The sequence below is a fragment of the Notamacropus eugenii genome, chromosome 6 (genome assembly GCF_028372415.1).
Source record: "Notamacropus eugenii isolate mMacEug1 chromosome 6, mMacEug1.pri_v2, whole genome shotgun sequence".
In the NCBI taxonomy this organism is placed as follows: domain Eukaryota; kingdom Metazoa; phylum Chordata; class Mammalia; order Diprotodontia; family Macropodidae; genus Notamacropus; species Notamacropus eugenii.
The window spans coordinates 75,899,690-75,926,579 of record NC_092877.1 but is presented as its reverse complement, the minus strand read 5'-3'; the positions used below and the strand labels follow the sequence as shown (position 1 = coordinate 75,926,579).

The window sequence follows — 26,890 nt, the reverse complement described above, 5'->3', positions numbered from 1 at the left end:
GAGTTCAGGAGTTCTGAGGTGTAATGGGCTAAAGTTAAGAGGATGCCCACAATAAGTGTAGCACAGATATGGTGAACCCCCAGCAGTGGGGCAAAGAGTACCAGGCTGTGTAAGGTAGGGTGAACTGGTCCAAGTTAGAAATGGAGCAAGGCAGAACTGTGCAGATTAGCATTGGTATGGAGGCAGGGGAGTAGTTACTTTATTTCCAGCCTGAAGTAGACAGGGATCCAGTCTCAAAAAAAAATAATGGTCCTAGTTTTATGATGTCATGAGTTCAGGGAAATCCCAGTGAAGAAACTTCCTCTGCTAATACCTATTTTGTCTCATAAATTGTTCTCTTACAGTAGAGTCAGGGTTCTGAACCAGTTTTCTTTTTTGGTGTCCTGGACCCCATGGGCACTCTGGCAAAGTTCATGGATCCTTTCTCAGAATAAAAAAAGTTCAAAAACCCTAAGTTAACAATCTCTGCAATGGAGAATGACCTGGGATACTGGTAACTTTAGATATTTCTCCAGGGCAGTCAGTATGTGCCAAAAGTGAGAACTAATCCCAGGTCTTCCCAATTGTGCTTCTCTATACCACAACATCACTGTGCCTCTTAGCCTAGCCTAGTTACACCAGCCTGTCTTGGACTACACCCTCTGGAAGCCATCTGATTAACTAAAGTCAACTGTTCAAGTACTTAATATAAAAAACAAACTAATGCCAAGTCCTACTAGAACTTACCCATCATCAGCATCCCTCCTAACCCAGTCATTTTCTTAACCCTTCTGGAATGGGTATGGAACTTCTTGCTGTACATTTTCCATACATCCCCTTCAGGCAGTTTGCTGTGTTAGGAGGAGAGTAATAAGGATCTTTCAAACTTTGGGGAATGTATGGAAATGGAGATTTGTTTCTACTAAGTTTACTGACACCCATTTTCCCTCTATTGGGAATGGAGTTTCAACAAGGAATCAATATATTCTTTTTCTCACCATGAATACCTCCCCCTCTATATATGCATTTTGAAATTGATGACCCAAGTCAAAGTCAGAGAGGATCTGTATTGAGGACAGGAGAAAGTTGATCCACATAGGACTCAAAGCAAGACATGTAGAATGGAGTAGGAGACAGAGCACTGGGATCGAATCGATCTTAGATACTTACTAGTTCTATGACCCTAAGCAAGTAAACTTCTTTGTGCCTCCGTTTCATTACCTTAAAACGAGATGGCCACTAACAAGTCCCTTCCCGCTGCACATCTGTGATCCTATGATTCCGGCCTCATTAATGTTCTGCTTTCTGTAGTGAAAAGTATTGATATGGTACCTGTGTGTGTGAATCGGTTGATGAGCCCAACGAATGACTAAGTATTTCTTCCTCACAGGGGATATGTATAGTTTTCTCTTTGGTCAGCGCCTCCTGATGTTACTTGCAGAGTTTCTCACATTTTCTGCCCAGTCACCTCTCTGCCTTAAAGCATTTTTTCTTTGGATTGAGCTACCTCCTTTGACAGCTGCCTGCTGGAGTGATCTAGGTTTAACTGCTACCACTTAGCAGTCAGCTACTCAGCCACATGGCCCCAGGACATGCTTCACTCAGTCTTTGGAATGTCTGGTCTATCTATCTAACTTTGGCTGGCTGTTTTGGGCTTCCTCTGCTTTGTGAGGTTCACTCAGCAAGCTTTAAGGAGTTAGATGCCTGTTGTTCATCCTTTATTTTCAAAGAGGACCAATGCCATCATGGTGTGATGTCTTGCCTCATGTGTGAATTGGATTTAGGTGAAGCAGAGTTGCACAAAATTGTCAATCTCATTCTCTTTTCTGGAGTCACTGAAGTCCAGTGCAAGACAAAGGCCAGGATGATTGGTAATGTCCCAGGATATACTGGATGACCTTGGTATCTTTGATGTCTGACCAACCTCTATGTGCTCCACATTGCCTGCTTCAGCTCCCTTCATAGAGGAACACTGGAACAAATAGTTGTCATTCTCCCATTCTGCAGGGTCTTTACTTGCTTGGGCTAGACATCCCCCTAACTCACCAATGGATTTGAGACCTATGAGTTATCCTCAGTGTGGTTTGTCCTGTCTGTTAAAATAGTTTCACCAAGATGTGGCCACTGTGCATGCTACAGCTTCTTAGAGTCACAAGTGAGAATTATGTGCCAGGCGGACACCAAAGGTAGATGAACAGCCCTGACAAAGTTCTTAGGAAGCTCTCACACTGGAGGTGTTAACACCTGAACACCTCATACACCATCCAGCCATGTGATCTTTCAATATTATCAGTTCTGGCAGCGTACAGGTAGTGTCCTGAGTGAGCCATGTATTATTAATTCCACATTAGGTCCAGTCCTCATTTGTGTATACTGAATCCCCAAGAAGCATTTCTTGGCAGAATGTCAGCCTGGTCTGGAGTAGGGGTACAGAAAAGATCTTGCAAATGTTGTGTTTCTTATGCATGTGACCCATCATACTAGAATTTTGTTCCCAGTCCTTCAATGGCTTTTTACTAGCTAAGCAAATGAAGTCCAAGTTAATACTCTAAGCAGTCTGGTACCCCACTATCTTGTCAGTGATATCTTATGCTGATCCCTTCACATCTTCTATGTTCCAATAAATTTGATTACTTTCTATTGTTTCAATATATCCCATATCTTCCTACCTCTAAGATGTTTGCAAGGCTCCCTCTATGTCTGAGATATTTTTCTCTTTTTATCCTCTATGATCCCTTAAAATTCTACCTAGGTTTCAAGGCCCAGCTTAAATGCTACCTCTTTCATAAAGCCTTCCAGGATCCTTGAAGTTACAAATGATATTTCCTTACTAGAATCTCATGCAGCCATTGTTTGTATTTCCATTATATACTATGTTTCTATTGGGAATTTTGATGTTCCAATGGATCCTCCAGTGGTTTAGCTTATTGCCCATTCATGTCCTCTGATCTTACAGGACCCTTGTCCATGTTCTCCCATAAAGCCTCCAAAAGTTATTCACCCCAAATGCCCGGGGCCTCTCTCTAACTCTCTTGACCTACACAGATATCATTGGATGGATGGATACCAGGGCTTTGCTTTTGCCACATGATCAACCCATCTCCTTTTCTGGTCATAAGTATTTCTGATGGCATGCTTTAGACTAATTCTTTTATGTAATACTTCACAATAGAACTTAAGCATACCACAAGGCCTGCCCCTTTCATCCACTGTTAAATTGTTGGTGGGAGAGCAGGTGGAGAAGTGGATTTTCACTTTTTTGGAGACATCCTAGGTCAGTTTTTATTTTCTTCCAGTCCAGCTCTTGACATCCAGACTTCAGAACAATGTACTAAGTACCCTTAAATCCGTCTCTCACCTTTTGAGCTTCCTTTTGTGTGTTTTCTTTTCCTATTTAGAATTTAAGCTCTTTGAGAGCAAGAAGTGTCTTTATTTTTCCTTATATTTGCTGGTATACTTAGTGCCTAGAACACAACATTTAATAAATATTTAATAAAAATATTTAACAAATATTTGTTTGCTTCTTTCCTCCTTACTTCATATACACCCTCTCTATTGCTCTTTGGGTGACCCACAATTTTTATTGTTTAATTTCTTTTGTATTCCATTAGTTATAGTTACATAACTTTGTATTATAAATATTAGTGCAAGTTCCATCTTTCCCTTTTTCTATTGTAATACCTATGAGAAGGAAAAGTTTCTTATTTGCCTCTAGCTAACCCTATACCCACTAACATTACCAGCATCCAGTTTCTCTAGATGTAACCTAGTACTTTGCACATAGTAGGTACTACATTAGTATTTAATGACATGAGTGTTGTTGAATTTTAATTAATTTCTAATCCCATAGCTATCAGACTCTCCCCTAGCGTAGAGATGCCATGTATAATAGCACTGGGTGATTAACATCTATGGTGCTAATGAACACCTTTGTCTGCTTCCAGGAAAGTTTATACATGACCTTTATCTTTTTTAGGATAATTGTTAGTCCATGATGTTATGCTAATTCTCAAGAGTGATTCATACATTTTATAATTTCATTTTCTGTTATGTGTTAGAAGAATCATGGGAATACTGAAAGTCCTAACTGATTTTCTGTAAAGAATTATCCTAAGTGAAGCAAAGAAAAAGAAGCCTGAACTCCTCCCTCTTCCCAATCTGGTTTCACTTTCCTGTTCTTGTCACTTAATGAATACCACCTTAAGTTTGAGAATCACCCAGTAGTTATTGCCACCACTTAGTTCTGGTCTTTCTGTGGTTTCTGAAATTTCCTCAAGGTTCTTAGATCTCTGTCTACTAGTCAATCTCTAATTACTTAACAAATTACCTATACCTCATGCCTCAATGCCCTTAATACATACTCTGAAGTTCCTTTTAATCTACTTTCTGTCTCCCTTCTTATACTAAAACTGTTTGGTCAAAAGTCACCAGTGACTCTTTAATTACTAAATGCAAGTTTTTTAAAAATTCTTTCTTCTTTTTGACCACTCCTTCCTCCTACCCCTCCCTTTACCTTACAGATGTTATACTCCCCTTTTCCTACTCCTACCCCATAACTATTTTTTCTCCTTTACTATGCCCCTCTCTGCTCACTTTCTTAATCCTTAAAGATAGGTATTCCCCAAAGACCACTTCTTTTCTCTCTCCACATTCTCTTACTTAGCAAGGCAATCTCATTTGTTCCCATGGCTTCAGCTTTTGCCTATGTGTAGGTGACTCCCATATCTCTAATTATCTTAAATTCCAGATCATGCACCTTTTTCTAACCTTCCTCCCCTCTTCCCCACCTCTTGGAGCACATATTAACAATTCAAAGGGATGTTTCACTGGGTCACAAAATTCAACATGTTCCAAACCAAATTTAAGATCTTTCCCTTTAAAACATGCCTCTTCTTTTGATCTCCCCATTTCATTTAGTGGTAACACCATTTACCCAGTCTCCAATTTCAAGGCTGTCTTTGACTATTCCATTTCCTTTACCTCTCATATCCAATTACCCTCTGCAGCATCTCTTATAGCTACCCCTCCTCTAGATTTCTACTGCTATTTCTTTAGCCCAGTGATACTATTCCTTGAAGCTAGATGGCAATAGTAGGTAGTAGGTGGTATAGTTGGCAGCTCGGTGGCATATTGGACTTCAAGTCAGAGTATGGAAGTTTAAATATTGACCAAGATACTTTGTGATTGTGGGCAAGTCACTTACCCCCATTCAGTCTCAATTTTTTCATCTTTAAAATGGGAATATTAATGGTACCTACCTTACATGGTTGTGATGAAGATCAAATGAGATAACCTACTTAAAGCATTTTGCAAATCCAACGTTATAAAAATGCTAGCTACTATTGTTGCAACACATACCACCTTACTGGGTTGTTGTAAACACCCTCCAAACAGTCCTACCCTTGACTTTATTCTCTTCATCCTTTACTCTTCCCTACTGATACTAGTCTGGAAGGTACAACAGGATTGGAGACAAGTAAAGCAATAATGGGCAGCTAGATGGTGCAGTGGATAGAGAGTCAGGCATGGAATCAGGAAGACTCATCTCTCTGAGTTCAAATCTTGCCTTGGATACTAACTAGCTATGTGACCCTGGGCAAGTCATCTTGTTTGCTTCAGTTTCCTCACCTGTAAAATGATCTGGAGAAGAAAATGGCAAAGCACTCCAATATATTTGTCAAGAAAACTTCAAATGGAGTCATGAAGAGTTGGCATGACTGAAAAACGACTGAACAACAAATAGCATTAATGATAACAAGCATTATATATAGTTTTTTTTTTTACAAATATTTCATATGATCCTCATAACTGCGAGATTTGAGTGCTTTATTATCCCTATTTTATAGAGGAGGAAATTGAGACAGAAAGTGACTTGTTCAAGGTCACACATTTAATAACTATCCAAGGCCAGATTTGAACTCTTCCTTACTCCAGGTCTCTCTCTCTATCCACTGTACCACTAAAAGGGGGAAATGTTTCAAATTTTAATAAAGAAAAGGAAAGGGGTCAACAAACTATAAGCTAATGATCTTGCCTTTGAATCCTGGCAAGATTGGAGAACATGTTTTTAAATAGATTATGAAATCATTAGTGATCATCTAGAAGAGGAATTGATCACAAAGAGCCAGCATGGTGTCAGCAAGAATAGTCCACCATTGATTAACCTCATTCCATTTTGTTTAAGTTCACTAGACTACTGGGTACAAGGAATGCTCTATATATTGCTTATCTAGATTTTAGCAAAGCACTTGGAAATCTCTTCTGCTAGTCTTACAAACAAGATGGAAATGTATGAGAGTCAAAGGACAGTACTATTAAGTGACTTCAAGAACAGTTTTATGACTGGCATAAACATTGATTTTTGATATCAGCTTGGAAAAAGATCTATAATGGAGTGCCCAAAGGATGTGCATGTGATCCTACATGATTTAATATTTTATCAATAACAAATACATTGATGAGCAGCATATCAAGTTTGCTAATGACATCAATCTAGGAAGGATAATTAGAATGTTGAATGACAGGATTCAAAATGAACGTAATAGTATTGACTCCACTAATTTTAATAAGATAGAATTTAATGAGGAAGGGAATAAATGTAAAATCCTATACTTAGGTTATGGAAAACAACTTTTAAAGTTGAAAAAGTTAAATATGAGTCAACAATGTGATATAGCAATCAAAAATAATAATACAAATATATTGAGTCATAGCACTCAGAATTATGGTGGTGAAAGTCTCACTGTCCTCTGCCCTGGTCAGATACAATCTGGAATACCATATTAAGAATTAAGCATCCCGTTTTAGAATAAACATTTATCAGTGAGAGAGCATCCAGAGGATCATATCCATGGTGGCCACCAAGTAGCAAAGTAGGTAGACTACTCAAGTGGAGTCAAGAAGATCCAAGTTCAGATCTAGCCTCAGATGGCCTGGTCAAATCACTTAATCTCTGTCTTCTTCAGTTTTCTCATCAGTAAGATGGGAATAATGTTTTTCTTTTTCTTTTTTTTTTTCTTTTTTTTTTGAGAACTAAATGGGATAACATGCAAAAGTGCTTGTAAATCTTAGTGCTATGTAAGTGCTAGCCATAATAATAACACTATGGACATATGATGATGGTGATGATGATGATGATGATGATAAAGGACACTGAAATCATCTCATATGAAAATCAATTAACATGACTAAGGATATTTAGAAAAGACTTAAATGGGAAAGGGTGGGGATGGGCAGAGGTATCTGAAGAGCTAACATGTGGAAAATTCATTCTCCATGGGCCCGGTGGCAGAGCTGGGAGCAGTGGTTGAAAGTGACAAAGAGACAGGGTTGATACAAGGACAAAATTCTTAACATTTGGAGCTATCCCCAAGTGCTGTGGGTTGCATTGGGTCTTTTGCTAGGTATATTAAAAAGTAGATTCTTGTTCAGGTATAGTTAGGTGACCTCTGAGCTACCTTCCAACTCTGATTGCCCCGTAATGCTGCGCTTCTGTCATCTTGTGGCAAGAAAACCTATTCAAATATTAGACTAGGCATACCAATACACAGGAGAGAGAAAAGAATCTCACACCCATTCAAATTCAAATCCACAGTCTTTGACAAGCTATTTCCTCACACTATCTCAGGGCATTTTCACAGTAACTAACAGATTATTGAGGTAGAATAATTTCCCAGAGGATCCCCAAAATGATTCCTAACAGTAACTTCCAGGTTGCTTGTTGGCCTCTTAAAGAAAAGTGCATAGAGTTGGAAGTTTAACTCTGACCCCCACCTTTAAACTTTGTCTCCTACTATGCCTCTACCCCAAATTCTTTTCTAGTCAGACTAGGATACTAATTCTCCCTTGAAAATGACTTACACATCTTGACTCCAACCCTTTGTTAAAGTATATTTCTTTTCTCGTGAGTGCTCTAGGTAGATAGGTGACTAAAGGACAGAGTGCTGGGGCTGCAGTCAGGAAGGCCTGGGTTCAAATTTAACCTTAGACACTTACTAGCTGTGTGAGCCTGGACAAGTCATTAACCTCTGTCTCAGTTTCCTCATCTGTAAAATGAGGAAAATAATAGCACCTACCTCACAGGACAATCAAATGGAATATTATTTATAAAGCCCTTAGCACAGTTATTGGAATATATTAAGTGATTAATAAATACTTATTCCCTTTCCATTCTCTTCATGCTCATTTCTGGCTGGTCCATAGGTTACCTCTGATATTTAGCGCTCTTTCTCAATATCCTCTAAGTTCTTGAAGCACTCACCATACTTGCATGTACTGTTTTCTTTATATGTATACACACACACACACACACACACACACACACACACACACACACACATATATATATACTTTCCCTCTTATTCCCCCTCTCCCATAGACTGGGAGCATCCAGAAGGCAGGGGGGTATGTCATATACTTCATAATCTTTTCACCTATGTCTAATTGCTCTGCCCCAAAAGCTCTGCCACATACACATCAGATAATTGGGAATGGTTCAAATAGTGCTGTCAAAGCTTTACCTGTGGGTTATCTTGTGACAGATTTATCACCACTAAACCTTTTCCACATTATATTTTCCCCTAAACTCCACTACATCAAAGCTCATCCCAGTGTGTTAGTCTTCCTCATGGAAACCCACACAACACAGAGGAGTATAGGACAAACCACTAAGGAACAACACAATCCTCTCTCCAGCTCTCTTGCTCCCACCCCCAAACTCTACTGTTCTACTTAGAGAACTTTCCAGGATCATCTGCAGCAGGAGAATGAAATTTTTAGAAACATCACCCTAGAATTTCTGCTTTCTCTGGCTATCTATAGGCAGCCCCAGAATGGGATGGAGACTGGTATAATCCTTAGATCTAGTGCCCACAGCTGTGGTTCGCCACACCAGCCCCAACAGCTCAGCTGAGTTGACTTACCTAGTGTGATTATACTAGCATGTGGTCTTGTTCATAATAGAAGTTCAATAAATATTGAGTGAAACTGGACCTATTGTCACATCTGACTTCATTCTTTCTACAAATGTCAGACAAGAGGCTGTCAGTACTGATGTACAAGCCAAACTCATGATACAGACTCAGGAAATTGGCTCATTTCTCTCAGTAGCCAAACCTCCTCACGAATTCGTAGCCTTTAGATTTATTCAGTTCACTGGAGATCTTCTTTGGCTAAATCTCCTCTTCTGGCCTTTTGTTTTCAGTGGTAACCATCTGAAGGGGCAGCTAGGTGGCATGGTGGATAGAATGCTAGACCTAGAGTCAGGAAGACCTGAGCTCAAATTCAACCTCAAACATTTACTAGCTGCATGACCCTGAAAGTGTCACTTAACCCTTTTTGCTTCAGTTTTCTCATTTGTAAAATGAGCTGGAGAAGAAAATGGCAAACCATTCTAGTGTCTCTATCAAGAAAACCCCAAATGAGATCATGAAGAATCAGACACAACTGAAAAATGACTGAGAAGCAAGAGTCGTGAGTGATCACAGAAACTGAGGGTTGCAAAGGAACCTCAATAGGAGTCTCTACCTACAAAGATCTTACAATCACTTAAAAATGTTCAAATAGCTTCTACTTGAAGACCTCCAGGGACAAGAAAGCTACTTCAGCCTGAGGCATTCTTTTACGATTTTGGATATATTATCTGATGATATATTACAATTATCTGATGATTCTGATAGATTTTGCCTCAGAAGGTTTTGCCTCACATTGAAATCACAATCCTTTTCCTCCTTATAAATAGTCCTGAGAAGCTGATCTAATTCAAAACCACATCATTCTGTTGATGATAATCTCTCTCTGAATTTAGCTAGGATGACCTTCAGACCAGAGATTTAGAGCCTGCCACTGGACCCACACTCGAAGTTCTTCTAGCTTGGTAGAATCTGCCAGATGCCAGGTTTTGGTGGCACAGACTTGAGAGTGCCTGCTCCTCCTCATCCCCAGCATAATAAAGTATTACAGGAGGAATTCAGAGAAACCCGTCCTGATCTTTTCAAAGCTGATCCTCACACAGAATGTTCCATCTCTTATCTTGGTGCCTTTGTACAGACTGTCTAGTTCGCCAAGAACATTCTCTTCACCTCTGCCCATGAGTGTCTTGTCTTCCTTCTAGACTCTTTTCAAATACTTCTTCAGAGTCCTTTCTAAGCCCCCTCTGCTCCTACTTCCTCTCTAAGGTTAACCTTCTCTCTACTCTGCACGTATCTTGTGAGAACCTATTTGTATAACACGTTGTCTACCCCATTAAAATATTAAGCTCCTTGAGAGCAAGGACTTTTTTGACCATTTTCTTTGCATCTCTGGCACAGTGCTTGGAAAGGAGTATTTTAAGTGTTTTAATAAATGCTTGTTGATTTATGAAGTAAAATTGTAAGTCATTAACAGTTTACCTATAGGATTATATTTTATTTGGAATATTGTGCTGCATTTTAAGGAGAATATTTTTTAAAAGAAACTAAAATGGATTCAGAGGTGGGCAAGAAGATAGTGAGGTAACCAGACACTGTGCTATAGGAGAACTGACTGAATTAGCCTGGAGAAATAAAAGCTTGATGGGGGATGGGAAGCATGATCGCTGCCTTCCGCTATTTGAAAGACTTGCACATGGAGGGCTTGTGCCTCTTGCTTGACCTGAGAGGGTAGAAATAAGTGCAGGGAGGGGAAACCTGCAGCCTTGAGGCCACATGTGGCCCTCTAGGTCCTCAAGGGTGCAGCCCTTTGACTGAATCCAAACTTTACAGAACAAATGCTCTTAATAAAAGGAGTCAAAGGACTGTACTTGAGGATCTAGAGGGCCACATGTGGCTTCAAGCCCTCAGGTTCCCCACCACTGAAAGGTGAATGAATGGAAGTTGTAGAGGGGGAAATTTAGGTTTGATGAACATAAAAACTTCTTAATGATTAGAGTTATGCAAAAGTAGTTCGTTTGAAAAGAATGGGATCCCCCATCTCCGGAGCTCCATTAAAAGAAGTCAAATGACTACATGTCCCAGATTTTGTGAGGAATTTCCAAAGTACAAGCTGAATTGGATGACCTATGCACTCCCTCCCAATTTTGAAACACTTAATATGCCTCTGAGCCTAAACCTACTTCTCTGCCTCTTTCATTCATTGTCCTGAGGCCAGACAGAACATATCTTACTCCTACCACACTTTTTGATATCCCTTCAGATAGCAGGAGATAACTTTGTTGTTGTACTGTTTAGTCATTTTCAATAATATCTGACTCTGTGACACCTTTTGAGGTTTTCTTGGCAAGGATATTGGAATGATTTACCATTTCCTTCTTCAGCTCGTTTTACAGATGAGGAAACTGAGGCGAGCAGGGTTAAGTGACTTGTCCAGGAATCAAACAGCTAGCAAGAGTCTGAGTTCAAGTGTGAACTCAAGTCTTCCTGACTTCAGACATACTATCCACTGTGCCAACTGTAGGGTGTGTTCAATATCTATATTGACCTAATTCCCCTGAAACTGCAGCCACTATACCTCATTACAAAGTCTAATATGGGTACACAGGCAGGCTCTGAGACTCAACTACATGAAAGTTTTGCTTTTTCAATGCCCTAAATCAGGGAACCTCAGCTTTCTGTTCAAAGACGGCAGAGTGCTTTAAGTTCTACTGAAAAAATGATCTCTTTTCACCCCAGGAAAAAAAGACAAGGGCAGGTGGGTGGGAGGCAGAAAGGGGAGTAATATTCAAGAGTCTTCACACCAGGAAGAAAGCTAGAGAAAGGACCATGAGAGGAAGAGGAGAAGTGAGGATTAAAGGGAAGGAGATGCTCCTTGAGGGCTGTTTCATTTCTTTTCATATTCCTAGTACTTAGCACAATGGCTGTTTTATAGTAGGTACTTCATCAGTAGTGCTGATTAATTCAGATGAGAAGTGAACTAGGAAGTAAGCAACTTAACAGGAGAAATCACCAGCCTCAAGGGGCCTCAGCTCCAGAGGGCCTGAAAGGAGGAAACTCATCCGCTAAAGATGCCCAGCAGGGACTGGAGACTAGAAGCCTGGGAACCCCAAAGGTACTAAACAGATGGATAGAAAAAGCTTTTATTAAGCATTTACTGTGTGCCATGCACTGTGCTAAGGACTGGAGATACAAATACAAGCAATCAAGTCGGTCCTTCCCTCAAGCACCTTACCTTCTAGTTTGAGAAGACAATACATACATAAGGGGGAGTTGGAAAGTGGGTAAGGGGAGAGGAGGAGTTCTCTCTAGGGGCTGGGGTGAGAGTTGGCCTCTCTGTGGACTCAGATTTGGAGCTGAATGCTTCATTTATCAGGGGTTCATTTTAAGTCTGCCTCATCTACCTACTTCTCAGAATGAAATTTTAAATTTGGTGCTGAGCATGCTTTAGTCTGGTCAAAGATATAGGGTACCAGGGATATACTAACCCATATACAGTGGAAGAAAAGTCCTTCATACCTTCTCCATTACCACCACTGGCTCTGCAGTGTTTGGAGCAATAAGCCTAGGAATCTGATGTTTCCTCATAGCATACACCGATGTGGGCTCAGTCATCACAAGACTCTATAGAGTCACGGACCCTCTCAATTGATTCCTCCCATTCTGTGGTTGGTAACCCCTCCCCTGCCACGCACACATACCATCTCCCTTATCCCTGATTTAGTCACCATCTGTTGAGGTTAAAGTGTTTCCTCTTGATATTTCTCCTCAACCTTTTACCCCTATGCATATCAGCCCTCTCTCCACATGGTCTTATAAGATCTACCTACTTTGCTATTCCATCATGTTCTCTGGGACCCCTAGTGTGCTGTTAATAAGCTGCCCTTCTTAGATCACATAATGTAGCCTGAATGACTAGAGTGTTCCTGGAAAGAGATCAATAGAGCCTAGATATTGGCAGCTGGGGGTTTGTTTCTGGTCTACGTTTTCAACGTCCTTATTTTGGTAGGATATATCTATAGTGTCATTGATTTAGAGCTCAAGAGACTTTAAAATCCTGATTCCTCTTTTTTTGGTACAGAGGAAAAAACTGAGGCAAAAAGGAGTTAAGTGATTTGCCAGGGTCTCACAGTTACTAAGTGTCTAATGCAGGATTTGAACTCAGGTCTTCCTAAATCTAAGGCTGGTACTCTATCTCCGTTCCACCTCATTACTGCTATTTATGGTCAAACGTGCCACTCTCAGTTTCTGACCTATGCTGTTCTAATGCCTATCCATAGCATTTAAGAATAAGAGAGACAAGCACAGCCATGCTGTAGTTATAATCAGTTCTAGACCCAGCATTGCATTGTCTACATGAATTTTACCAGCTGAAATTGCTTCTTGTTTCCTTCCCAAGGAAAGAGTATGCTGCATGAGAGGAGGGGAAAAGGGGATCTGGGTTCACTTGCTAGTCAGAAATCAACTTGTCCCATTTGAAGGTATAATATACAGGAACAATAATTAGTCTGAACGTCCCAATTCTGCCACTAAAATTTGCTGTGTGACCTTGGGCAATTCAATTCAATTCAGTGAACTAGTATTTAATAAAGGTCTACTAAATATAGGTAAGTTTTGGGCTAGATATTTGGGCTACAGAGACAAAACAGTTGATTAACCTTTACAGGCTTCAGTTATCCCATTTATAAATTGAGGGGGTTGAACTAGTGAACTCCAAGGCACTAAATTTCTATGCTTTTATGACTTTCTGATTAGCAGCTGTTTAAACAGCAGATTAGAGAAAACCTCTGTTGATTTGAGTATAGCTGCTCTGGGCCCAGTAGGCCAAGGTTCAGCTGTCAGAATACTCCAGTTTAAAAGCTGACTTCTTTAAGGGTTTCTTTAACTCCAAAGGGTCACTTGACATTTTGTAATGACTGGTATGGAACCTCTGCCAAGATCCAGCACTGGTGCCTCATCATAAAATGGAGCTGACCTTGGGAACACAAGCTCTGGCAGGTTTTGCTAGGAAGTTGAAAAGACTTCAAGTGTGGGCATAGTGACAGACTCAATAAATGTCATCCAAGGACCCTCCTCTTTCTCTTGAGGAGATTCTACAGCAGGTATGAACCATTTTGGCCACAGCAACTCATAAACAGGGCAAAACAAAACAAAATCTACCAAGGTATGGCCAGGGCTACTCTCTCTGTCAGGAGATGAAATGTCCACGGTGGAAAATCACTAATGAAAAGGAATGAAAAATATTTATTAAGCTCTTTCTATGTACTATGACTGAGCATTGTGCTAAGCTCTGAGAACAGGTAGAAAAATCATCAAAGAACTGGATTAAAAGGAAATCCTAATCCACTTAGTTTCGTTGGCTTTGTCCTCCTCTCCCCATACATTCACACAGATACATGCACATATGAGAACATACATGTGTATGCAAATACATGCATGGGTACATACACATGTGTACACACACACCTAGGACCTGTGATTCTATTATTATGGGAAGCTTGCTTCACTGATACTGATGGGCAATTTGTTCTTAGCTTGTCTCTAGAGAATTGTTTAGGACCCCCCAGAAGTTAAGTGACTTGTCCATGAATAGGTAGTTAATGCTTTTCACGGGCAAGACTTGAACCCAGGTCTCCCTGACTCGAAGTAGGCCCCTATTCACCATGCTGCACTGCCTCTTATTAGTTAGCTAGTCTGAAGAAAATGCCTGAAGATGCTCCAAAGTCTGTTTTTAACCTTGACTCAGACTCTTGTCCTACTCTAATGATAAGAAATAAAAATATAATATCAAGATCTATTTTCCTTTTTTTGGAGCAAGGTTTACAATCCTTTAAAATACAAAAATTAAAAAAAAAGTCAGGCTAGCATTAAAATGTAAAATACTCCAGATATAAAAATTATTCAGACCCAGCAATACAGAATAGAATTTAAATTGAGAATATTTCAACAGCATTGGGAGGCCTCACCCCAGAGCTAATAATGTAATAGTTCTACCTCCCCAATAGCTCCAAAGCTGGAAAAGACTCCAAGTCAGGGAGGAGAGCTATGGCCTACTTTATGAAATACCTTGGGGGAATTTCCATCTATCGATACATCAGAACCAGAACATTTATTAAAATGTTTCTCTCTTGCTTTCAAATATTCTTCTCTGGTAATTTTTGAGCTTTTGTTTCTGAATCATTTGTTGTTATCCTCCCTCTAAAACAGGAGGGATCTCGGAGCAAATGTCTTCTCATTCAAATTTGAAGACTACGTATTTTTGGAGACTAAAAGAGTAGAATTGGTCAGGCATCAAACTATGTGGGATTCATTCAGCTTGGGCTTAGGTCAGCTTGGAAAAATGTGTGTGCCTCTGTGGTGGCTTTTTCCTAGGCTAGGCTGCACTTATTCCTTACGTGAGTGTGGGATAAATCTAGTAAGTAAATCGTAGCATGTCAGTTACAAGACACTTGAGAGATCACTTAGTTCAACCATCTCTTCATTTCACAGATGTGAAGACTGAAATCTAGAGATGTGAAATGACTTACCTAGAGCAGCGAAATGACTTCCTTTGAGAAATAACGGGCTACAGATGACAGGTGCTAGACTAGGAATCAGGAAAACAAGGGCTGAAGGCTCACTTCAGGCACTTCCTAGCTGTGTGACCCAGGGCAAGTCACCTAAAGACATAATTGGACAACAGCCTGTTTTGTATAGTAATATGTTCTGGAAATATTCTACTCAAACTAGATAGAGCAGGGTTGGAATTAGTAGACTTCCATAAAGTGGTCCAGAGCAAAGGAAGAAGACTGAGGAAAAATATATACAATGACACTAACAACATAAAAGGAAAGGAAGAAAAGAGAAACTGATCATTGTGTTATAATAATCAAGAATGGCCATGAAAAGATAAGAAAATTAAAGGGCATAAGATTTTCAGAAAATTTTTTAATTAGTATATCTGTTTGTTTGCTTTTTCATGCTACAAATCCCTTTGGGAATCATACTTTTAAATGTATGGTTTTGATTACATGAAATTAAAAAAAAAATTTCCACAAACAAAACTAATGCAGTTAAAAATTAGAAAGAAAGCAAGACACTGGGGTAGGGGGGAGGTGACAGTAATTTTCTCTGATAAAGTCCTCATTTCTCAAATGCATAGGGAACTGTATGTATACACACACATATATCTTTATCAATATCTATCTATCTCTATGCATATGTGAAGTCTGGATTAAATTTGTATTAAAAGGAGATAAATACAGAGATGCATAAAGCTATTCTTTAATTGATAAATGGTCAAAGGATATAAACAGGAAGTTTTTTTAGAAGAGGAAATCAAAGCTATCAGTAGTCACATAAAAAATGTTCTAAATTGTCAATTAGAGAAATGCAAATTTCAGCAACTCTGAGGTACCACCTAGCATCTCTTTCATATTGGCTAACATGAAAGGAAAAGAAAATAATAAATATCAGAGGAGAAGTAGAAAAAATAGAGAAACTAATGCACTTTTGGTGGAGTTGTGAACCGGTCTAATCATTTTAGAGAACAATTTGGAACTATGCCCAAAGGGCTATAAAACTGTTCATACTTTTTCACCCAACAATACTGTTACTACATCTGTATCCAGAGGCAATAGGTGGCCCATTTGATTAAGGGTGTCTGGAATCTGGGGTCTGGAGTCATGAAGATCTGAGTTCAAATCTGCTTTCAGACATTAGCCTGGACAAATCACTTAACCTCTGCTTGCCTCTGTTTTCTCATCTGTAAAATGGAGATAATAATAGGAACTACTTCCCAGGATTGTTGTGAAAATCAAATGACATGACAATTGCAAGACACTTTTAACGGAGAGTCTCACACATAGTAAGCATTTTATAAATGTTACCTATTGGCTATTACTATTACATCAAAGAGATCAAAGATAAAGGGAAAAAAGGATTTATATATAAACATTACTTATAGAAGATCTTTTTGAATGTCAAATAATTAGAAATTGAGGAAATGTCCATTGGTTGGGGGATAGCTGAACAAGCTGTCATATATTATTGGGATGGAATATTATTTTACATATGTGCATGTGTGTATACATATATATACATATATATGCATATATATACATATATATGTGTATACACACATATATATAATATATATATGTGATATATATTATATATATATATAAAATAAGGGAAATGGGATCAGAAAAACCTGGGAAGACTTATATGAATTGATGCAAAGTGAAGCGAGCAGAGCCAAGAGAACATTCTACATGTTAAGAGTAGTATTATAATGATGATTGTGAAACACTTAGCTACTCTGATAGATATAATGATCCAAGACAATTCCAAAGAACTCATGATGTAAATTGTGTTCCACCTCCAGAGAGAGCTGATGAACTCTGAATGGAAACGGAAGCATATTTTTTCACTTCCTTTATCTTTCTGGTTTGGGAGGGGGCATGGCTACTATGTAACTATGTTTTACATGACTTCACATGCATAATGAGTAACATTATGGGGGGGAGGCTGGAGGAAGGAAGGGAATTTATAGTAAATAATTTTTTAAAAATGAATGTTAAACATTATATTGTGAGCTCTTTGAGATCAGGGACTGTCTCTTTCCTCTCTTTGTATCCCCAGTGTTTAACACACTGCCTGACACATAGTAGGTCCTTAGTAAATGCTCATTGCCTGATTGACTCAAAATATGTAAATAAATATACAAAGCAAAGCAATTATGATTATAAAGGAGATTAATTATAATGAAATACTTGTTTTGTTGATTAGTTGCAGCTGATTCTTCATGACTCCATTTGGGATTTTCTTGGAAAAGATACTGGAGTGGTTTATCATTTTCTTCTCCAGCTCATTTTACAGATAAGGAATACAGTTATTTAGAACTAAAACAAAAGGCGCACATACATATACACACACACACACACACACACACACACACACACACACACCTCCATGAGTCCCGGGTTAAGAAACCTTTAAGTAGAGGGACATTTCCCTGGCCTTTGTATGAATGAATATGAGCCCAAGTGACACATGCCAGTGAACCAGTTTGTTTCTACCATAATAATGGTTACCCCAAAGAAGTTGTTTTCAGGCTCAACACTGGCTGTGGGTGTTCTGCATTATCAATAGGAAGACAATGCATGGAGGCAGCTAGATGGATAGAGCACTAGACCTGGAGTCTTCAAACGTTTACTTCTTGTGTGACCCTGGGAACAATCACTTAACCTCTGTATACCGTAGATTCCTCCTCTACCTCTCAGTTCTATTGTGAGGACAAAATGAGACAATATTTATAAAGCACTTTTCAAACCTTAAAATACTGTATAAATGTTAGCCATTTTAAAAATCAGCAGCAGTATCCAGAGTACAGGAGATAAGGGAAGAAAATTAGGAGAGGAGAGTGAGTGAAGAGAAAGAAGGAGGCAAATTGGTATCCACATACACATAACAGGTATAGACAGACCATGGTATAGACTTCTTTGTTTTGTTTTCTTGCTATCCTTCAACCTCCTGGTGAATCAGAGCCCTTACTTACTATATGTCCAAAGTAGCCCAGCTACTCTGGGGAAGCCAGAAGCTGCAGAAGACATGGGCTCTACCTTGAAGGAGATGACCATTTCAAGTTAGAGAAAGTAGCCTATGGAAAATCAAGCAACCAGAAGACAACACAAAACAACCTAGTCTGAAAATCAGGACAAAACTGGGAGGCTCTGAATATATGTGCTGCCAAAATCCAGAAGAGTTGATAGAATGTTCAGTCGTTAGGGAGACTTCCTGAAGAAAGTGAGACGACTTGGAGACTGATAGATTGATCCGTTTGGCTAGATGGAGAAGAGAAAGGAAGGCCTTTTAGACTGGAAGAATGACGTGATTAAAAGGAAAAGTTGAGGAAATAAGCATGGTACCTTTGTAAGAAAGGTTGGAGGTGTACTTGATTATAGAGGAGAGAGCACATTAGGAAGGAGTGGGAGGCAAATTTGGTTAGGTAGTAATAGAAAGTAAGCTGAAATAAAATCCGTGAAAGTTTTACAGAGAAGTTTAGATGAGGTGATAGGAAATAGGGAGTCATTAGAGATTCTTGAGCAGATGAGAGAGATAATTGTGCTTCAGAAAGAAGGGGAAGGATGAATGGCCGGGTACAACTCAGAAAGTCACCATGGAAAGGAAATTGCTTAATTCTTAACCTGCCTATGAGCATCTGCTTTCCCAGATAAATCAGCAAGGGCAGTACCCTTGGTTTCCATCCTTTGCCTTCCAATACTGGTTTTTTACTCATTCCCCGGTCTTATATTGGCTTTTCTGAACTCTGATCACTTAAAATCTATGTAGAAACACAGAAATCATCTTTCTTAAACCAGGAAATTTAGAAGTGTTTGAAAATGGAACACTATATAAAGTTAACTGAATTCCAGACAAGCTATGGATTGGGAAAAAATGTTAAGTGCAAAAGAGGTGAACTAGACCTTACTTGAATCAAATCAATTAGTTTCCACTTTCTGCTCCTAAATAATAAAGGCAGATTGACTGATTGTATGCAGCCTTGAGACACTGAGGGCATTGTTGTTTTTCCTTCTTTCTTGAAGAGGACCATGACATTGGGAAGGTGAATTGAATTTAAGTGAGGCAGGGCTGTGCAGAGTCACCAGCCTTACTCTCTCCTCCTGAGCATCTGGGTCCAGTGGCAATATATAGATCAGGAAAACTGGAGATGGTCCCAGATGTAGTACAAGACCTTAGCCTTTTTAAGCTAAGGTCTTTTCCAGGTCTCAGTTTGACTGAGGCAATACCCATTCAGTGATTAAGGCTAGGTAAGAAATGAGGCAAAAAAATGGCCTCTTTTACCTAGTCAAAAAAAATATCAATCTGGGAAGAGAAGACCCTCAGAATTTCTGACCTAAACAGAAACAATTACTATTTACATTCACTCTGAGCAATCAGAACCCAAACAAGTACCAAGGTAGGCTCAGGCTGGGACCCAAGGTTTGCCAATCAGTTAGAGTCAGAATGATTTAGGTTTAAGACATAATCCTTAAAAAGAAATCTAGCCCTTAAACTCAAAGATATCTTGTGAGATTTTAGCAACAAAAAATATATATTCCTTTCAGCAGAGTACCCACAGGTAAGAATATGATTTCCTGTGTGGACAGAGGGAGAGGAGGGAGGGAGAGGAAGGAAGGAAGGAAGGAAGGAAGGAAGGAAGGAAGGAAGGAAGGAAGGAAGGAAGGAAGGAAGGAAGGAATAACCAAAGATGAAGTGAACAGGAATAAATAACTCTCCCTCATCCCTCAATACATTTTTCAGGTTCACTGTTTGTCACTGTAAGCATTCAGGAAAATAATCTCAAAGAAGTTGAATTTTAAAATTGTTCCATTCTACAATATTAGGCAATAACAACATTTGGAGTTCATGATTCTTTAAGTTTCACAATATACTTTATATACATTATCCTATTTGACTGATGACAAAAAGAGCATCATAGGACACTTGGAATCTCATTTTCTGGGGATGCCACGTTCACAGAAGTGGCCTTTCTCTCCATGTTCCTTTTATTAAACAATAACCTCCTTATCCGATTGTAAGCTTTTTGAAGGTAGAGTCCAAGTTTTATATTGTTTTCAATGCCTAGCATGGTGTTCTGCATCAGGAATCTGATTCATGAATGCAGCAGCTCTTCTGGCCAGGCTGGGCTATCTCCAAGGAGGCAAATATTATTGCTAAAGCACCTGTATTTCTTCTAAATGGAGAAATCACAGCATTGGAACTAGAGGGTGGCATTTCTGTTACAGTGAAAGCTTTCAAAGAGTCCCCCTATGCTTAAAGCTCTAGCCTCCAATCCTGAGCCTTTAGTATAAATCTTTTCATTTGTACTTGGAAGAAACAAAGCTGCCAGGGATTTTGGAAACTTACAATGCCTTAGAAACAGTCCAGCCTTGGCACAAGAGCATTTACACAAATGTTCACTGACATCATTCTGTCAATAGAACCTTCAAACAGAGACATGAATTTGTACAAGAGCTTCCTACTTCAGGTAGGAGTTAGATTAGATGGCCACTATGAGAAGCAAGGTGATGTTATGGAAGGAACGTTGAATTTTCTAAAGACCTGGACTAAAGTGATGCTTCACCATAGATAAGTAGTCGAAGGGTATAAACAAAAGTGCTCCAGAGATTTGTAAACTGTTAACAACTCTAGGAAATAATGCTTCAAATCACTAAAAGGAGTGATGCAAATCAAAATAACCTCAAGGTTTCACTTCCCACTCTGCAAATTAACAAAGATAAAATTTGGAGAAATTTTGTCAAAAGGGTTTTTTTCTACATCTTTGGCATAATATTGTTTGACGTGATATTGTATGATTTTGTCATTCTGATTATTAATCTGACACATGTTAGACATGATATATACTAATATATTACTGCTACTAATATATACTGATAGTGTGCTGCTACTATGTTAATATGTAATATACTACTACTATTAATATATAACTACTACATACATATTACTACTAATAATATATAACAATATTTTTTTCTAATATTTAACCAACTCTAAATTCCTGGCATAGATTCAACCTTGATTTACATATAACCTTTGTGATTTGTTGCTATAACCTCTATTTTTTATTTACATTTTTGCATTAATGCTCATTAAGGATATGTCTATACTTTTCTCTTTGTGTTTTGATTCTCCCTAGTTCAGATATCAAAGCATTATTTACGTCATTCAAGGAATTTGGTGGGATACCTCATGATAATTTTTAAAAAAAGAAAAATATTTTATAAAAAAAAAATATGTTGATAGTCATTGCTGGAAGAAATGTGGAAAGACATGACCTAATGCTTTGTTGGTGAAGCTGTGAATTAGTAAAAACCATTGTGAGAAGCAGTTTGAAATGATGTAAATGAAGTGATTAAAATGTCCATATCCTTTGATTCAGAGATCAAGCAAATACCCTAAAGAAGTCTTTGAAAAAAAGTAAGTTTCCCTAGACACAAAAATATTTTTGTGACAGCATAGAACTGAAAATAAAGTTAATGCCTGTAAATTGAAGAATTGCTAAATGAATTATGGTAAATGGATGCAATGGAATATGACTGTGTTGTTGGAAAAAAATGACCATTATAAATACCTAGAAACATAATAAAATGCATTTGAACTGATACAAAGTGAAGAAAGCAGAACCAAGAAAACAATATACACAATTACGACAATAATGGAAAGAGGACAACCACCAGAACCAATAAAATAATTAATATTGTGAAATTACAAGGAACTCCCTTGGCCCAAAGAAAAGCAACCATGTGAAAAGTCATTTACCCCCTACTCTGCAGGCGGGGATGTTGCATATAACGTCAGATTTTTTGATGTAGTGGTGGCTTATGTTGATTTTTTTCTTTTTTAAATAATAGTTCTCATTATAAAGGATGACTATTTGGAAAAGAGAAGAGATGGAGGGTCTAGAAGAAGTAAAAATAAAGGGTACAATTAAATAGATATGTATGTATATCAGGGCTCAACTCTTGTTTCTATAAGTTACTATTTTTAAGATATTCAGAAAGTCGTTTGAACTACTTAGGTCTCTTTTTCCTCATTTGGAAAATGAGGGAACTGGCATATGAAAAATAACTCCAAATAGTTAAGAACATAAATGAAAAACCCAATCAATTTGCTAGGTATAAGAAGTTTCACCTTGACATCATGGCAAAAAACAATACTGTGACATGAATGATAAGCACACAAACATCATTAGTGGTATTGTGAATATTTTTCTCTAATCTGGAAGGAAATTTGGAAGTATGATAAAACTGTAACTAAAATAGTCTTACCTTTGATCCAGAGATCTAAGAGTTGGCTTCCTACAGAACAAGGAGGGAAAAAAAGTCCTATAAACACCAAACTATTCTTAGCAGGACTTTTCTAACATTAAAGAACTAGAAATAAAATATACTCCGGTTGACTGAGAAGTGGCTAAACAAATTGTGGTGGACTTGTGTAATGAAATGCCATATGAAAAACATCAGTGTGAAAAATTCTGAGAAATATGGGATGTCATGAACTGATCGAGAGCTAAGTAAGTAGAATCAGGAAAAACATATGCAGTGACTATAACAATGGAAATAACAATGAAAAAGATATTTTTAATTGTGTAATTTTAATGAGCAAGAATGTCATGAAAAGATGAGAAAATTAAACCAGTTAAATTTAAAAATTAATGCCCTTAGCACAGTGCATCACACATACTAAGTACCACATAAATAGTTATTCCCTTTCCTCCTTCTTCCCTTCCCCCAAGATGCATCTCCCTCTCCTCTTCCCAGAAGGCAGGGGAAATAACTATGAAAAAATTAGGTTCTATATTGTCAGATTTGGTTGATGTGTTGGTCAGTCTTGTTGAGCTGCTTTTATCCCCACTATATTCTTTATTACAAGGCAGGACTTGCTGGTTAGGGGAAATAGGAGGGACATATTTAGAAAGGAAGCTGATATAAGAGGAAAGACATCAAACAGTAAAAACTTAAAGCAGGGGATGTTTATTAGATGATCTCCAAAATTCCATCTAGTTCTAAATCTTAGAACCCTAAGTTCTCTTTCAACACTATTCTACATTTTAGAAAAAATAATGCTATTAATGCCTCTCCTGTCTAGCCATCAGATTCCTAATAGGTTGAAGTTTCTAAAACAGAGTCCTGATAAATGAGTAAAGAAAAATGTTTTCTTAGTACCTAAGTAATTTTATGTTATCACTTAGAGTTTTTTTGTCAAGTCAACAAGCATCTATTGAGTTTTATTTTTCTTCTCAATATTCCTTAACATCAGTTTTCTTGAATCAGAAATAGCTGAAGGAACTAGCTATGTTATGCCTGGGTAAGAGCAGACATAAAAGGATCATGATAATCACATCCAAATATTTGAAAAGCTATGTGGTCTAAGGATAAAATTTGCTCTGTGCAAGTCAAGATAGCAGAACCAGGACCAATGGAGGGATATATGTGTATATGCAAATATACACATACATGAACACATATATGTATGAATATACTTATTCATGAACATATCTGTATATATTATGTATATTAACATATTTATATACATACATATATATGTTTGTATGTGTGCATATATGTGTATGTATGCATATATATATACATATGTGTGTGTGTGTGTATATATAGTAACTTTCTCATATTTGGACCTAGTGGAAATGGAATGATTATCTTACAGGAGAGTAAACTCTCCATTGCTAAAAGTATATACCATTCTCCATCTACTTTTAATAATTTAGTAGTCTCCATTGTGTGAAAAGCTGGGCTAAATGACCTCTAAGGTCCCTTCCAGCTTTGAATCCTTCATTCTATGACATCTTCACAGCTGGATCCAATGACTCATTGACCTCTAATGTTTCTTTCAACTCTAAAATCTATGGTTCCATCACCTCCTTTGACATCGCTTCATATAATACTTTTCTGCTTTACTCATACATTTCAGACCCTAGATTTAAATTCTAGTTATGTTTACTAGTATCTTTTGTCCTTATTATCATTTAACCTCACACTTAAAATGGAGTTGGACTAAATTATTTTGAAAGTTTCTTCTAGTTCTAAATTCTGTGATCCTGGGGTCCTCAGTCTCTTATTTATCATTGCATCATCCTCATTGTGTCCTTTCATAAAGTGTCATCACATGTTTTCAAAAATCTCATCTCACCACTAAAATACTCCTTTACTACCAGTCTTTTACAAGGGTATATAGAAATTGAAGCATGTCTCCCAATCATTGTCATCTTGTACTTTCTTAATGTTGAAACCCAAAAACATTTAACTATGAAATAATTCTATATCGATCATGCTCTGAACTCCATTTTCTTCTGGAAGATACGGGAGCTGCTTTCTGGCTGTTTGTCTTAATATTTCATAGATTCTTGAAAAGGTCCCCACCAGGCATAAATACCCTATTGCTGAGAACTCTACATAATAAAACTACATTTATGTAGAAATATAAATACAGAATATGCGTATATACAGAATATAATACAAATACAAAAATTTCTTGATCAGTTTTACTAGTCTTTGTTGATATTTTTTGAATTTTCCACCCCCACCCCCTTTGAGAACCAGTATACTATACTTTGTTGCCTTGCTCCTTTTTTTTCCTATTGTCATAGTGATATTTTTCTACTATGCACAAATGGGCTCATCTGGCATGTTACTGTTCTTTTATCACATCTGCATCCTATATCATTCAAATAAGATATGTATTTTCTTACGAAATGTCCAGACCACACACATTGATGGCTAAATAGGCAGTTTCTTGTTAACAGTCTTGTGTGAAACTATTCTTTTTACTTCTTGGACAATAGGGACATTGATATTAGTTTGTTTTAAAAAGTGTTCACATATTTTAGCTGCAACATGTCATAATCTCTGCATGGAAAATCACCATTCAATCAAGTTATTTTCTTGATTCAGACATTATACATAATATTCTCATCTTCCTCCTTTGTCTTGCCCTATTAGTTGTCTGAAATTTACTAAATGTTCAACCTTGGACATTGTTTCATTAGGTTCCAATAATTACCCTTCAGGTACACAGTGTAGTCATTGTGAGCTGCATTGTACAGATGGGAGGACTGAGGCCCCCGAGACTGGAGGCTTATTCAAGGCCAGAGAACTAGAAAGGATAATGGAACCAAAAGCTTACAAGTCCAATTCCAGGGTTCTTTCTGAAATATGATGCTGTTGCACATGTACAAGCAACACACACACAAATGTGCATACTCACACATACACATACTCACATACACCCCACTTACACACACAAACACCACATCATACCTATACTTACACACCAATTTATGGAACTCTTTCCCACCAGATATACTGAGTTCTGCTCTTGTCAGACTTTACACCAATTCCTTGCCATCAGTGTTTAGCAATATTAGTGACTTTCAGTTTTTAATATCATCCCTCTTCTGATTTAAAAATAGCTTTGCTAAAACGTGCTTCACTGGGCTGCTCATTTTTCCTTTCTCCCATATGCCACTGAGTACAGCATGAAGAGATTTGCTCAGGCATTGAGATCATTAGGCTCCAGAGCATTTTGCTTTGTCAACAACTTCATCTTTCTGTTCACTACTTTAGCTGTGATGTATTTGTTGCATCATTAGCTTTTTCATCGTTGGATTAGTGCCTTGGCATCAGTCCATTCCCCTTCCCTTCTTTCTTTATCTTTTCTTCTACTTGAAAGTTCTATAAAGGATCATTCCATTGACCAGAGTTTCTTCTCTGACCACATCCTAATCTGTTTATTTTTCTCCTTCAAGTTCAATACCATCCTCTTTTCCTCTTACACACACTAACATGCCTGAGTGTGGTGCCTTTATTCTTAACATGAGTACATCCTTCTCTCATCACCTTGACTTTGTCTTTGTAATTGTTCCTCATCGACTTCACCTTCCTACTTTTACTCCAAGGTATTCATCCTTATTTTCTCAATTATGTTCTTCATTGAAGACTTCTGTAAATTAGAATATCTTAGTTCTTTGAACCCTTTATCATTATTCCTTCCCTTGAGAATTTTCTATGCATCATATTAATTTCCTCAAGAATATAAATTACTCTTCTCATTTCCTCTCTTCTTCTTATATCCCCATGATGTTTCATGGTGCCTGGAACATAATTGACTCATAATAAATACTTGTTGATGAACATATCCTACCTCTCTGTATTCCTGGGAGAATAAGATGTTCTTGAATTTTTCTCCAACTCTTTCCAGTTTATTCCCTTTCTAACAGGAATTTTCTGGTCATTCACATAAAAATACTTGCGCTGAATTTTTCAGCTGCTGAAAAAATATTCAGTTGTTGCTATAACATGTTTAGAAAGAGAACTATACTTTCCTTTTAGTTTCATAATTTGTAGGGTTTTTTTTATCAGTTACAATATTTGATGTATGTATTTTTTGAACTGTTTTCTGCATTACTTATAGGTATCCCTACACAA

General features: G+C 37.9%; 1 long non-coding RNA gene across 2 annotated transcripts in view; it reads left to right on the top strand.

Moving 5' to 3' along the window:
• The window catches only part of LOC140511314 (uncharacterized), a 64,539-nt gene that overhangs the window by 12,167 nt on the left and 25,482 nt on the right, over window positions 1-26,890 (top strand). Inside the window, exon 2 of one of the 2 annotated variants that reach the window (XR_011969493.1) lies at window positions 21,586-21,866. The exons of the other annotated variant lie outside the window; for it this stretch is intronic. This is a non-coding gene — a long non-coding RNA (uncharacterized lncRNA). The remainder of the gene's footprint in view (window positions 1-21,585; window positions 21,867-26,890) is intronic. 2 annotated transcript variants of the gene reach the window in all.